We start from the raw sequence: 12,093 nt of genomic DNA, 5'->3' as shown, positions 1-12,093 counted from the left end.
AACCTTTAATATTGACTGCACAGCTAGTGGAATAAATAAGTACAAGCAGCTTTTAAAAAGAACATGAGAACTGTATAAAAGCAACATCATACACCTACTGTGCAACAGTATGACATGAGTATTGTCTTTAGTGCCCAAAGAAAGTCAGGAAAAGAAAACACCTAGTAGCACCAAACAAGAACTGCTCCAGTGGTAGAGTATTATTAAGATATATGCTGGGGATTCTGAGAGTTCAAGAGTAGACAGAGAAAAATCAAACCATAGGAAGTTCAGAATAGATGTGAAAAATGCACACCCCTTTACTTAATACCTTCCATTAACTTTTCATTTCTATCAAGTTAAATCTCCTAATGATAATTTTTCTAAGTATTACGTATGAAATCCAATTCAGATTCCCAGAGCTAAAATGAATTTTAAAAGTTTTAAGATAACTGTGTAAAGAGCCAGGCAGTGATGCACGCCTATAACTAAGGAGATCAAAAGGCTAGTCTCAAACTTAGTGAGACCCTGTCTCAAGAAAGAAAAAGGGCTGGGGGGCTGAGGTTGTAGCTCAGTGGTAGAATGCTTATCTAGCATGCATGAGGCCCTGGGTTCAATCCTCAGCACCACATAAAAATACATAAATAAAAATAAAGATATTGTGTCCATCTACAGCTGAAAACAAAATATTAAAAGAGAAAGAAAGAAAGAAAGAAAGAAAGAAAGAAAGAAAGAAAGAAAGAAAGAAAGAAAGAAAAGAAAAGAAGCGAGGGAGGGACATAGCTCAGTGATAAAAGCACCCATGGGTTCAATCCCCAGTACCAAAACAAACAAACCAGTAACTACAAACATACTCACACACAAAACCCTGAAGAACTGACTGACTACTCTAAACCTGTCAGAAGGCAACCTTATTTCATTATATAATACTGGATCCATTATTAAATTCTCAAAATAAATAGAATTCAATTTACTATATAATGTGAAAGCTCCAAAATAAATTGTTGAATATGACATAATTCTTACTGTCAAGGAGTTTAAAAATATTTATTGAGTACTACATACCAGACACTGTCCTAAATGCTTTCATATTATTCAGTCATCATTACAATATTATAATGTAGTTAGTTATTATTCTCTTCTTTTACAAATGAGAAAATATGCATCACGCAGATAATAATTAACCCAGACAGGTTAAATAACTTGCACAAAGTTATGAAACTAGTAATCTCAATAGTCTGGCTCCAGAGCACATGCTCTTAACCACTGATATACATTTAGGAGAAGGAAAAGAAAATTTAAAAAGCCTACTGAGTGTACTTTGTGGATTATGTAAGACTTCAAATACTCTTTCCTGTTATCTGACTACTTGCCCCAATTTTGGTTGGGGGAAAAATATATTTGTAAGAGTGTACTAATTTATGTATCTGATACTTATACTTAACAAGCGAAGAGCATAGTACATGTAGCTGTATGTTTGTAGCTATACATTAGATCTATCCAAAATGATTTTGAGGAAATTTGAGGAAATATAAACCAAGAAAGCTAGGAGTTGGTCATCTCTAATGAAGAAAAAAACAACTAACCAGTTTCCACACTATAAAATACTAATACTGTAAATCACTGAGTCTTACTACCATTGTTATTATCAAAACAAGTATAAATACTGCTTTAAAAAGTAACGTTCAACTTTTACAACTAGTACATAGTTATAAAAAGGAATACAAACATTACTTTCATAAATACTTTAAGATGTGCCTATGAGGGTCAGTCATTAGATTTTTAGAAAACCTTCATAAGGAAAATAATTTTAAAATGATATTGCTATTAATAAGCATAAAAATAACAAGTGTCAAAATATAATTATTTTCTTTTTCTGTTGTCATGTATGGTTTCATTTCAGATTAAAGTTTATAAGTAGTGCCCAATTTCAATATTTTTCCCATTAATGCTGATTTTACATTTGATGATACATTCTATAAATCTATATTCACAGATTAGATGATTGAGAAGCAACAACAACAAAAAACTACAGCACGTAGGTGGTGGCACATGCCTATAATCCAAGCAGCTAGAGAGGCTGTGGCAGGAGTATCACAAGTTCAAGGCCAGCATCAGTAATTTAGCAAGGCCCCAAGAAAACTGGAGAGACCCTGTCTCAAACTATAAATAAAAAGGGTTGAATGATGTAGCTCTGATTCAATCCCCAGTAACAAAAACAAACAAACAAACAAAACAAAAACAAACTCCAAAGTTTTTGAGCTTGCCAGCCAGTTCACTTCCTAAGAGGGAAAAAATACAATTCACTTTTAGGCTAATGGCAGTCAGTTGTTTTGAAATACAATAGTACTTTCAGGTCTAGAACTGTAATAAGTCCATCATGAAAAGTACTTAGAAAAGCAAGATCTCTCAAAGAAAAATAAGCCATAAAAATCTGCTTAGCTTGCTGAAAAATGAGTACATAACTCAAAATAACTCATTACCTGAGCAGCTTGCTGGTTAAAAAAATATTCAAAGGTCGAAAGTAATTTAAACAATAATAAAAACAACAAATCAACAGCATAAACATCAATGCTTTTTGATCAAAGACAATGACTTTTGTCATCTTTACATACATTTTTTCTGAGGACAGACCTAGAAAAAGAGTTTACTATGCCTCTGGAATTATGTTTCTAAAATTGCAACACGTTCTCTGAAAACTGTGTGGTACAATAGATTATCAAGGGAATTATGGACATATTTTCCTAGAAGTCTTTAACAAGGAAGATGTCCAGTGGCTATTAAGGGTGCTATGACAGGTCTGCTGACCTTCATAACCCTGACAGCTAGTGTGGAGGGAGTGATGACCTACTCTCAATGTTGTCAGTCATTTGACTGTTCCTAGTGCCAGTAAGCAAAATGACTATACCTGCAGAAGAAAGTTAGGTTTTCCAAAGTCACTAATGGTTTCAAAAAGATAGAAAAAAGCTTTCATTCTATTTTTTTCCATTATCAGCTTTGTCTGACATAGAATTTCACACAAAATCTTTAAAATACACAAAAATGTACAAATAGGCAGACAAAAAAAAATTAGCTTCTGAAAATACAATAAACTGATATAGACTATCTTCCCTCCAGGGAGTGGCTTGCTTATTCTCTGAAATCAGAAACAGACTTTACATACTAAAAATCTCATAGAGTTTAGAAATTATAAAAAAACCTTAGAAATTTTGTAGGTGAGGAATAAGCCCTGCAAGGTCAAGATCTAAGACCAAATAGCTAGTAAATAACCGAATACAGAATCCACACTGTCTGATATCTGATACAATGTTCTTTTCAACATAACACACAGCCCCTCCTTCACTTATAAATCTTAGTTTAAAAAGTTACCAAATATCAAAAGAAACATGCAACTAGTAAACAACTTACAGAAAAGCATTCCTTATATACTTCAAATTTATACTCATAAATAATCAACTAAGACTAGTATGCAGCAATTTATTTTTCACTACCTTTTTTTAAAAAAAATTTTTTAAAAGTGTATAGTGACTGATAGAAATATAAGGAAAGTATTTTGATTTCCAATACAAATCTATTAAAAAATGCTTATATTCAGGTACCATGCTAGGAGCTGAGAATATAAGAATGAACACAACATTCAAACATCTATGCATAATACCCCCTTTATAAAATTGCCCTATATTTCTGCAGTACTTGATAAGACACCATTGTATCTTTCTAACTCCTGGTGAGTTAGGAAAGAGTTATGATCACAGCACAATAATTCTATCCTATACAGCTTTTTTTCATGTCACAATGCTGACTTCTTTGTTTTTTACTAAATATATTCTACACACACAAAGTAGCAGTCTGGGATTGGAATTTTGTCTAAAGTATTTAGACATGAGCTGGCTAATAATAATAAAAACAGCTTCATTTAGAGAAATATTAAGTTTGAGGGAAAAGATAGCACCAAGCCAGATGGGCGTGGTGGCGCATGCCTATAATCCCAGAGGCTGGGAGGCTGAGGCAGGAGGATCACAAGTTCAAAGCCAGGCTCAGCAATTTAGCAAAGCCCTAAGCAACTCAGTGACACCTTGTCTCTAAATAGAATACAAAATAGGTCTGGGATGTGGCTCAATGGTTGAATGCTCAATGGTTCTATCGTTGGTCAAAAAAAAAAAAAAAAAAAAGGATAGCTCTATGCCACCACTTTATTACAAACTCTTCATTGGAGTATTTTAACTTTAAACTCCCTAAACTATATAGGTGGGGAGTGGAAGAAAAACACTTAAAAATTCCTTAATTAGGATCAACTGTTTCACATAATAAAGGTTTAAATGTGAATAAGGAATATAGCTATAAAACATTTTTTTAGTTGATGGACCTTAATTTAATTAATTTATTTATATATGGTACAGAGAATCAAATCCAGTGCCTCACACATGCTAGGCAAGTGCTCTACCACAGAGCTACAGCCCCAGCCCCGAATGACCATTTCGATTGATGGAAGCCTCCAGTCTTCAAGTTGGAACCTTATACTTCACTGAATGTTGTCTATTTCTCTCTCACATCCTAATACTTCAGTATCTCCTACCCATGGTTTTAAATTTTTATTTCAGTATTTTTCCAAAAAGGTGTTAATAAAATTCACTTTTCACATAAATTTAAAGGGAAACTCAGGCAAGTAATTTTAATTTATAGAGAAACAATATTGATAACAAGGAACTTCAGCAAGGCAAAAATACATTCTACATGAAATTGTTCTCAATATTACCAAATAAATAAAGGCTAAAATCAGTATATAAAACTAAGAATAGCTTGAAAATAGAAAAAAATTTCAGCAACTTTGCTGATATCTTTCAACTGCTAATTTGACAATGGGAACCCTTTTGGTGTCTAGAACTGGCTCTAATCAGAAGACCATTTTTTCCTATATTTCCTTATTGCTTGGAAATGACTTAATAATGGTATCCAAATTTTAAGGCTTGGTAAACAGAGATTTCACCAGTCTCTGGGTCTTTTTTTATGAATCACTTTAATCTGTGTCCTTCTTTTGAATGATCAAGTATGATTTTACTTATCTTTGGAGGTGGTATAAGGTCACCAATTTAGATTCTCCTCTCCCCCATTATATACATATATCAACGGCTTGGTACTTGCTATCCTGTCATGTTCAAATTTCCAGGTTTAATTACCTCCTAAACAAGATGACCAACACCAGGGTGTCTGGCAATAGAATAGGGTTCTAAGAAAATGAAACCAAAAGTCAAGTGGTTTTTGCTCCCTAGTCACACCTGCAGTGTTAGCAGTTAGCAAGGTGAAAAACAGAACTTATTACATAAACTATCTTCTTTTATCCCAGTTAAATCCTATTTATGATATTTCACATCTCCTAAAGGGAAAAGAAATGAACACTTACTAAGTACCTGATCCAGGTCAAGAACTAACTTGATCTTATTTAATTCATCAATGACAACATTATTGAGTAGCAATTACCCCCATTATACAGACTAGGAAATCCTGTCAGTAAGTTTAAGGACCAGATTTTGAACTAAGACATACCAGATTTCAAAGCTAATATTGTTAGTACTCAGAATTTTAAGGCTAGATCTTTGAGAACCAAGTGGAACATTTTAGTATAATCCCTTTATGTTACAAATGAAGATGAAGCCTGAAAAGGATGAGATTTGCCAAAGACTCAATGTTTGTGGTGAAATGGGGATCTGAATTTAAATGTCCCAATTTCCTGTGCAGTACTGTGTCTAATAAAACTTCTTGTGTTTGGCTGTGTGCATTTGTGCCTGGGATAGAGTGTCACTCTTGATATAATTTATAACATCTCAAATGTCTCCAAATGAAATTCATGTGTGTGGCAATTTGAAGCTATACATTTTAGTGACTAAAAATATTAAATGTATTTGGTAAGAATAAATATTTAATTGATACTTATTAATTATCACTTATTGTAGAGAAAAATCTTGTCTCCAAAATATTTATTTATTTAACCAAAAGCCTATAATGTACTGACATGATTGGCTATAAAAATACAGCCACATATAAGATAGAAAGGAGTCCCTGTCATGGAATTTACAGCTTAGTGAAGGATACAGACAAATAAATGGGCAATTACAATGCAGTGAGGTCAATGATATGACAGTGAGAGTATAAGACACCATGGGAACAGGAAGTAGGGACACTTAACCCAGGCTGGATTTTTCAGAGTAGATATGAAAGATGAGTAGAAGTCAGATAGTTAAGGGAGGATAATTGAGTGCACAAATATTTCAGGAAATTTGTACATGACAAACATTTGTACACGACAACATGCAAAGGCCAGGGGCGCCATGGGAGTAGCAAGGTAAAAGGAAACTAGAGAGAGAAGCAAGAACCAAATAATATATAGGTCCTTGAATATCAGGGCTTTACAATCTATTAGAATTACCAGAACTTTAAAACAAACAAAACAGATGTCTGGACTTCTTTTCAGACCAATTAAATCAGAATTTCTAGGGATGACCTGGTTCTAGTATTTTTTTTTAAGTTCCCAAGATGATTCTAACGTATAGCTAGGATTGGAAAGCACTCTTAAACTATAAAGGGAATTACATACGCATATTTATTACTTCAAAACAGAAAAGGTGATCTTAAGTAATTATACCTCTCTGGTTCCTAGTTTCTCTAGTTCTAAAAATGAGCTGGAGCTGACTAGAGGCAGTATACCAGAATGAAAGGAGTAAGAAAACATTACTTTTGTCAATAATTCTGTCACCTGTTAATTGTCCGAACTCAGATTAGAATATCATTTCCTAGGGATAGTAATACCCATCTATGGATTGTTATATAGCTCAAGAGAAAAACTTCTTTTACAGTATTTGACAATTGTTCTAATAAAATATAAGCCACAATATCCAAAGACTTATGATTCCAAAAAAGAATAAATTTTAAGATCATAGTTTCACTGGAGATGAAATCTTTTATGAAGCTTTAGAAACACATTTCATTTGAAGAATTGTCCCTACTTTGGAATTTATAGAAAAATAAAATGGAGAACTGATCCTTTTAATGCTGCTCTAGTTGCTAAAGAGATCAAGTGGGACTAAGTTAGCTCTCTTCAAATAAACAGATCAACAAAGCAAATGCCCTTTACATGATAATCTCAATTGTTTAAAAATATTTAGTAAAGGGCACAATGAGGAATAAGCTGCAAAGTAAACTTTTCAAGCAAAAAAAAAGTTATTATGCTCTACTTTATGTCACATAAGTTTTTTATTTCTAAATATAGGTGTTTTTTATTTTATTATTATTTTTTTAAAGGAATACTGATTTGGGATGGAGAGGAGTTTATCCTGACAGGAAGGAAGCTCTGCCTCCAGGACTGTTCCATGCATAGAGCCAGGCAGAGTCACTGCTCTTCTATTACATATATTTAGCTCCATGAAAATATACACTCTCATAGAGTATATTTTCAGTTTACATACACTATTTGTATTTAACTGCACTTCTTTAATGCTATACCCAATTAGCCTAATTAAAAAAAAACTTTAGATAAATAAAATCACTGTTGTGCATTTATATGTGTTTCATTTTAAATTCTTTAATTACTACTGGTAGGACTGCCTTTCAATTCATACTCAATCGATTATAAAATGTTAAATTCATTATTTTCTTATTTCCATCATGTTGTTATTTCTATTTTGTCATGCTACCATTCTTTCAGTTACCAATTTTGTAATTTTAACGGAAAAACATTGTTTTGAAAACTGCAAAATAACTTGGGTAAAGTTATTTATTTCCACCCAAACACTGTCCCAAACCATAAGTTTAAAAAACAAAAACAAAATCAAAAACAAAAAACACTGAACACACATTTGTGCGCTAGGAGACACACAGAGACACACACACACACACACACACACACACACACACACACACACGGCTCTCGAGATAATTTTGACTGATGATACTGCAGAACAGTTAATCTGATAATTATAATTTTCCAGAACATGTGATGTTTAGATGGTGATCTATGCTACCAACCAGAATTCAATGCTTCAGTTAAAAATTTTTAAAATTTACATATACAGTCATGCTAACAAAATCTTACACTGTAGTTCTTTGAGGGTCCACTAGTAAAAAAAAAAACAAAGTGTTTTGATTAACAAAACTAATTTAGCAACATGGTATCTTAAGTATTTTCCAGGACCTTCCTTAGAATACGCAGTCTGACACATAACGAATTCTGTACAGTGCAAAGTAAACAAATACCCAGAGAACATAGTTTCTAAGCACGAAAACATACGATCAACATTGTCGAAAGTGGTTCAGAGTCGCAGTAAAAAAATCACCCGATTACCTGAAATTTACCTACCCAAGTTTTCTAGGATTTTTCCCCCCTGGCCTCCACAAACTATGATACAAAACATCGTCCCACAAATCCATGCTCTGCATGTGCACAAAGGCGCAGTGGTGGAATGAGGAAGCTTCATGAAGATGAAATCACAACTCTAATTCATTAAAGAACATGCAGACTTGTTCTACAAAGCCCCCTTTTGTTGTGCTCCCCTTACCCTTTATATAACTATGTAAACAGTTCCCTAATTACTGACATCTAAGAAAATAGCTTTCGATTCCGATTCCCAAGTCTAGTAACATGGTTGGCCACCACCACCACTATTCCTCTAGCATCCTAAAATAAATCCCTCAAGCTGCGGTCAAAACACACTGGCTGAACGTCTGGTGTTTACATAGCCCAATCCTGGGCGCTACCCTATCTTTCTGAGCCACTTAGGAGCTATGAAACAGGCATCACATAAAAGACTTAGTAAAGAAACAAGTCACATGAGACAATGTCTCAGGTCTATGAATGAAAGATCTAAACGTTTGACTGTCTGGTTAAAAGGAAAAAACAACCTCGAAAGGAAGGGTGGGAGGGGAACTGTGAGGTGGGGGGGAGAGGTTTTCCTTCCATACCCCTACCGGGCGATTTAAACCCAGTAAGAGAAAATGCAGGGTCGCCGGGCTGGGCGGCCAGAGTACTCGGGCGTGACAGCCCCTCTGAAGAGCTCAGAGTTCCCTCACGCCGCGGTGCTCGCGGCAGCCCTGCCACCCGCGGGCCGGGTGGGCGTGCGGGGCACTCGAGACCCAGCCACTGTGGCCGGGGCGGCGGCCCTGGGTGCACTTCCTCTGCCTCCAGCCGCCCCATCCCCAAAAATGGGAGGGGAAGGAAACAAGGAGCGAGGCGGCGGCCGGAGGGAGAAAGGAGAGGCAGCGGTGAGCCCTAGCCTCTGCAGCTAGGAGAGGCCAGGGGCAGGCGAGGCGTACAAGGCAGAGGGAGCGGCGATCGCAGGCGAACTCTGCCGCGGGCCAACGCTGGCAGACGACCGGCCGTAGCCCCCGCCCAACACAGCGGGCGCGCCCAGGACTCCCCGGCACCCACCCGGTCCCCATCCCCATCGCGCCACTCCCGGCCAGTCCGCGCTATACTCACGCTTGGGGCTCCTCCAGGTTCCGCGGCTCTAACCGCATCGGGTCCCAGCCCCGCAGGCGGCGGCGACGGCGGCGGCGGCGGCGGCAGCGGCGCCGAGGGAGAGGAGAGCGGGCGGCACGGCCCCCGCCTCCCGGCCCCTCTCCCCCGCCGCTCCGGAGCTGCCCGGCCGGGCCCGAGCCCTGTCTCGCCGGCGGCCCCAGCCCCAGCCCCAGCGGCCGCAGTAGTAGCAGCCCGAGACCTCAGCGGCGGCACCGGAACTGCCGCTTTCTCCTTCTTGCTCGCTGTTCTCGCTAGCCCCCGCCACACGCCCCCGCCCCCGTCTCCTTTCTCTGTCGCCCCTGTTTTTTTTCCTTTTGTTTCCAGAATAAACTTTATTGGTTTCTTTTTCCGCTCACATCGTGTAAACAAACAACGAACTCTTCCCCACCCCCTCGACTCCCCCCCTCGGGCAGAGGAGGGTTAGAGCTAAGGAGGGGCCGAGTCTGCAATGCCCCGGAAGTAGATGTGCAACAGAACGGAAGTGAAATTGAGGCGAGGAGGCGGGGGAAGTGGGCAAAGCGGCCAACAGCGTGCTACTGCGCCTGCGCTATGCTTTTCCGCCCGGAGTGGGGGTGTCAGTGGGGCTGGGTTTTTGGCGAGTATCTGTTGATGCCTGGTCTTCTGCAGTAGTGAGGGTGTTGTGTCATCCTAGGACAGCGTATGTGTCATATATTTGTTTCTACAAGCGACGGGCAGGCTAGGGTAGAGGTATAGAAAGGATTATTGGGAGCGAGTGCGTTTATTCACTTTTATGCCCATAGAGGAAAGATTCGTTGGGGGAAAACGAAGAGAGCTCGTTGACTAACCTCCGCTGTCAGTGGCTAACCAAAAGTGACTGTCGATTCTGTAAAGAAGGCTTATTACAGAGTTGCTGCGCGTCCTTCTGCCAACATTAGTTTAGGTTGTAGCCCATCCCAAAGGTAGAATGCACTGCCACAGGCCTCTTCAATCCTTTGACTCGCTTTGGGAAGACCTTTTACTGTGCCCCCGCTCTTTTTTTCTCCTAATTTGAGTTAATTTTTAGGATTCTCGTCTTGACTATTCAGAAAAATTTTTGTTTGTTTGTTTTCCACGTACAGTCAACAAGCTTCAGAAAAGCTATGTTGGCAATAGACTAGATTCCGGGTGTTTGGTGTCTCGGTGTTGCTTACCAAAGCATTCTTTTTGTGTGAGAGTACAGTAATGGAATCTTTTGAGGTTACTGCTAAGGCTCCTGTTCTCTGAGTTTTCTCCCTCTAGTGGTCTTTTATTGTATTGAAAAGGGGTAGGAGCTGTGATCAGAAGTCTGAGATAAAAGTTTTCCCGCGTCTCATCCCCCTTGAATTTTTAAGGCCATACGATTTGGCAGTATCCCGCTCTAGAGATGTTACAGTCTACTCAGCATCCGAAGCAAAAACGACCAATACCAGTCTTCTTGAACACGACATGTTTGTAACCCAATCTTATATGAGACCCAATCCTCTGTGCGGTCATAGTTTCACTTGAGTGTATTTCTGTATTTCCTGTTTTTTCTTTCTTCCTAAGCACTGGTTTTCATCTCACACTCTAGGGTTTTATGTTTCTCGATATTTTTCTTGACCTAGTGTTTTCAGTAGTTTCAGAACATTGTGTTATTCAGGAGCAGAGAATTAAAAACAACACTGAAATGATAGTCAAGGTAAATCTTAGGATCTTAAGGTAGTGTTTTCAAGCACAAAGTTCTAGGAGATACTAATAGCTAGTGCTTGGTGGGGAAAATTCACGCCAAAGAAATTTTTCTTTCTGAAATTTATTTTTAATAAGTAAAATGATGCTAATTATATGATTTTTGCTATTAAATCGTGTCTTAAAAGCAGAAAGTGCCATATCTGGTACTTGAATGTATGACATTTTTTTTTAATCATAGTGATGTAGTCATCTTAGTTTCTGTAAATGCACTCTTATGTATTCACACCATGACAAAATTGCCTAAAGATTTCTTGGAATGCATACCTGTTGTGAAGCAATGACTGACAGATTGTATATATGTTATTTACTGTCGTTTTGCAATTGAAATGATTGGATGATATGTTAGGGGAGCAGGTAAAGAAAATTAAAGAAAGAAATGCCCATGAAGAGGAAAAATTTACACACCTGTATATGGATTCCAGTGAGCCTTCCCCACATACCCATGCAAGACCAGTGCCTTCCTCCAGACTAGGAATAAACACGGGATAGAATGCATCCTCTTAAAAAGTACATGAAAGTATTTATTGGTGTGGGAATAGCATTTATTACTTAATTCACAGTCTATGCCTTTAGCTTCTTTAGTGATCGTGGGTCTTACATGTTTCATCATATTTTAAGAAATGTTTGCAATTTTTTCCTCTTTTTTTTTGTGTGTGGTGCTGAGGATGAAACTCAAGGCCTTGTGTGTGCTAGGCAAGCACTCTACCACTGAGCCACATTCTCTATCCTTCTTTTGAAATCTACTTTGTCTCATGTTAAATAGCCACTCCAGCTTTCTTTTGATTTGTTTGCATTTTATATCTTCTCCTATCTTTTTTTTGTGTGTGTATTTAAAGTGGATTGTCTGTAGGTAGCATATATTGTCTTTTTTAAAAGAACCTCTAATCTCTGCCTTTTAA

At 37.8% G+C, this 12,093-nt stretch overlaps 1 protein-coding gene across 1 annotated transcript in view; it reads right to left on the bottom strand.

Annotated features, from left to right (window-relative positions):
* Pik3ca (phosphatidylinositol-4,5-bisphosphate 3-kinase catalytic subunit alpha) overlaps positions 1-9,770 on the bottom strand; it is a 77,476-nt gene extending 67,706 nt beyond the window's left edge. The window contains exon 1 of the mRNA XM_026382822.2: positions 9,449-9,770. The gene's annotated coding sequence lies outside the window, so the exon portion shown is untranslated. The remainder of the gene's footprint in view (positions 1-9,448) is intronic.
* Positions 9,771-12,093: the final 2,323 nt, after the last annotated feature.

The sequence above is a fragment of the Urocitellus parryii genome, chromosome 2, assembly GCF_045843805.1.
Source record: "Urocitellus parryii isolate mUroPar1 chromosome 2, mUroPar1.hap1, whole genome shotgun sequence".
NCBI classification, from domain to species: Eukaryota; Metazoa; Chordata; class Mammalia; order Rodentia; family Sciuridae; genus Urocitellus; species Urocitellus parryii.
Note: the sequence above shows the minus strand (reverse complement) of the source record. Positions and strands in the feature narration are given on the sequence as shown.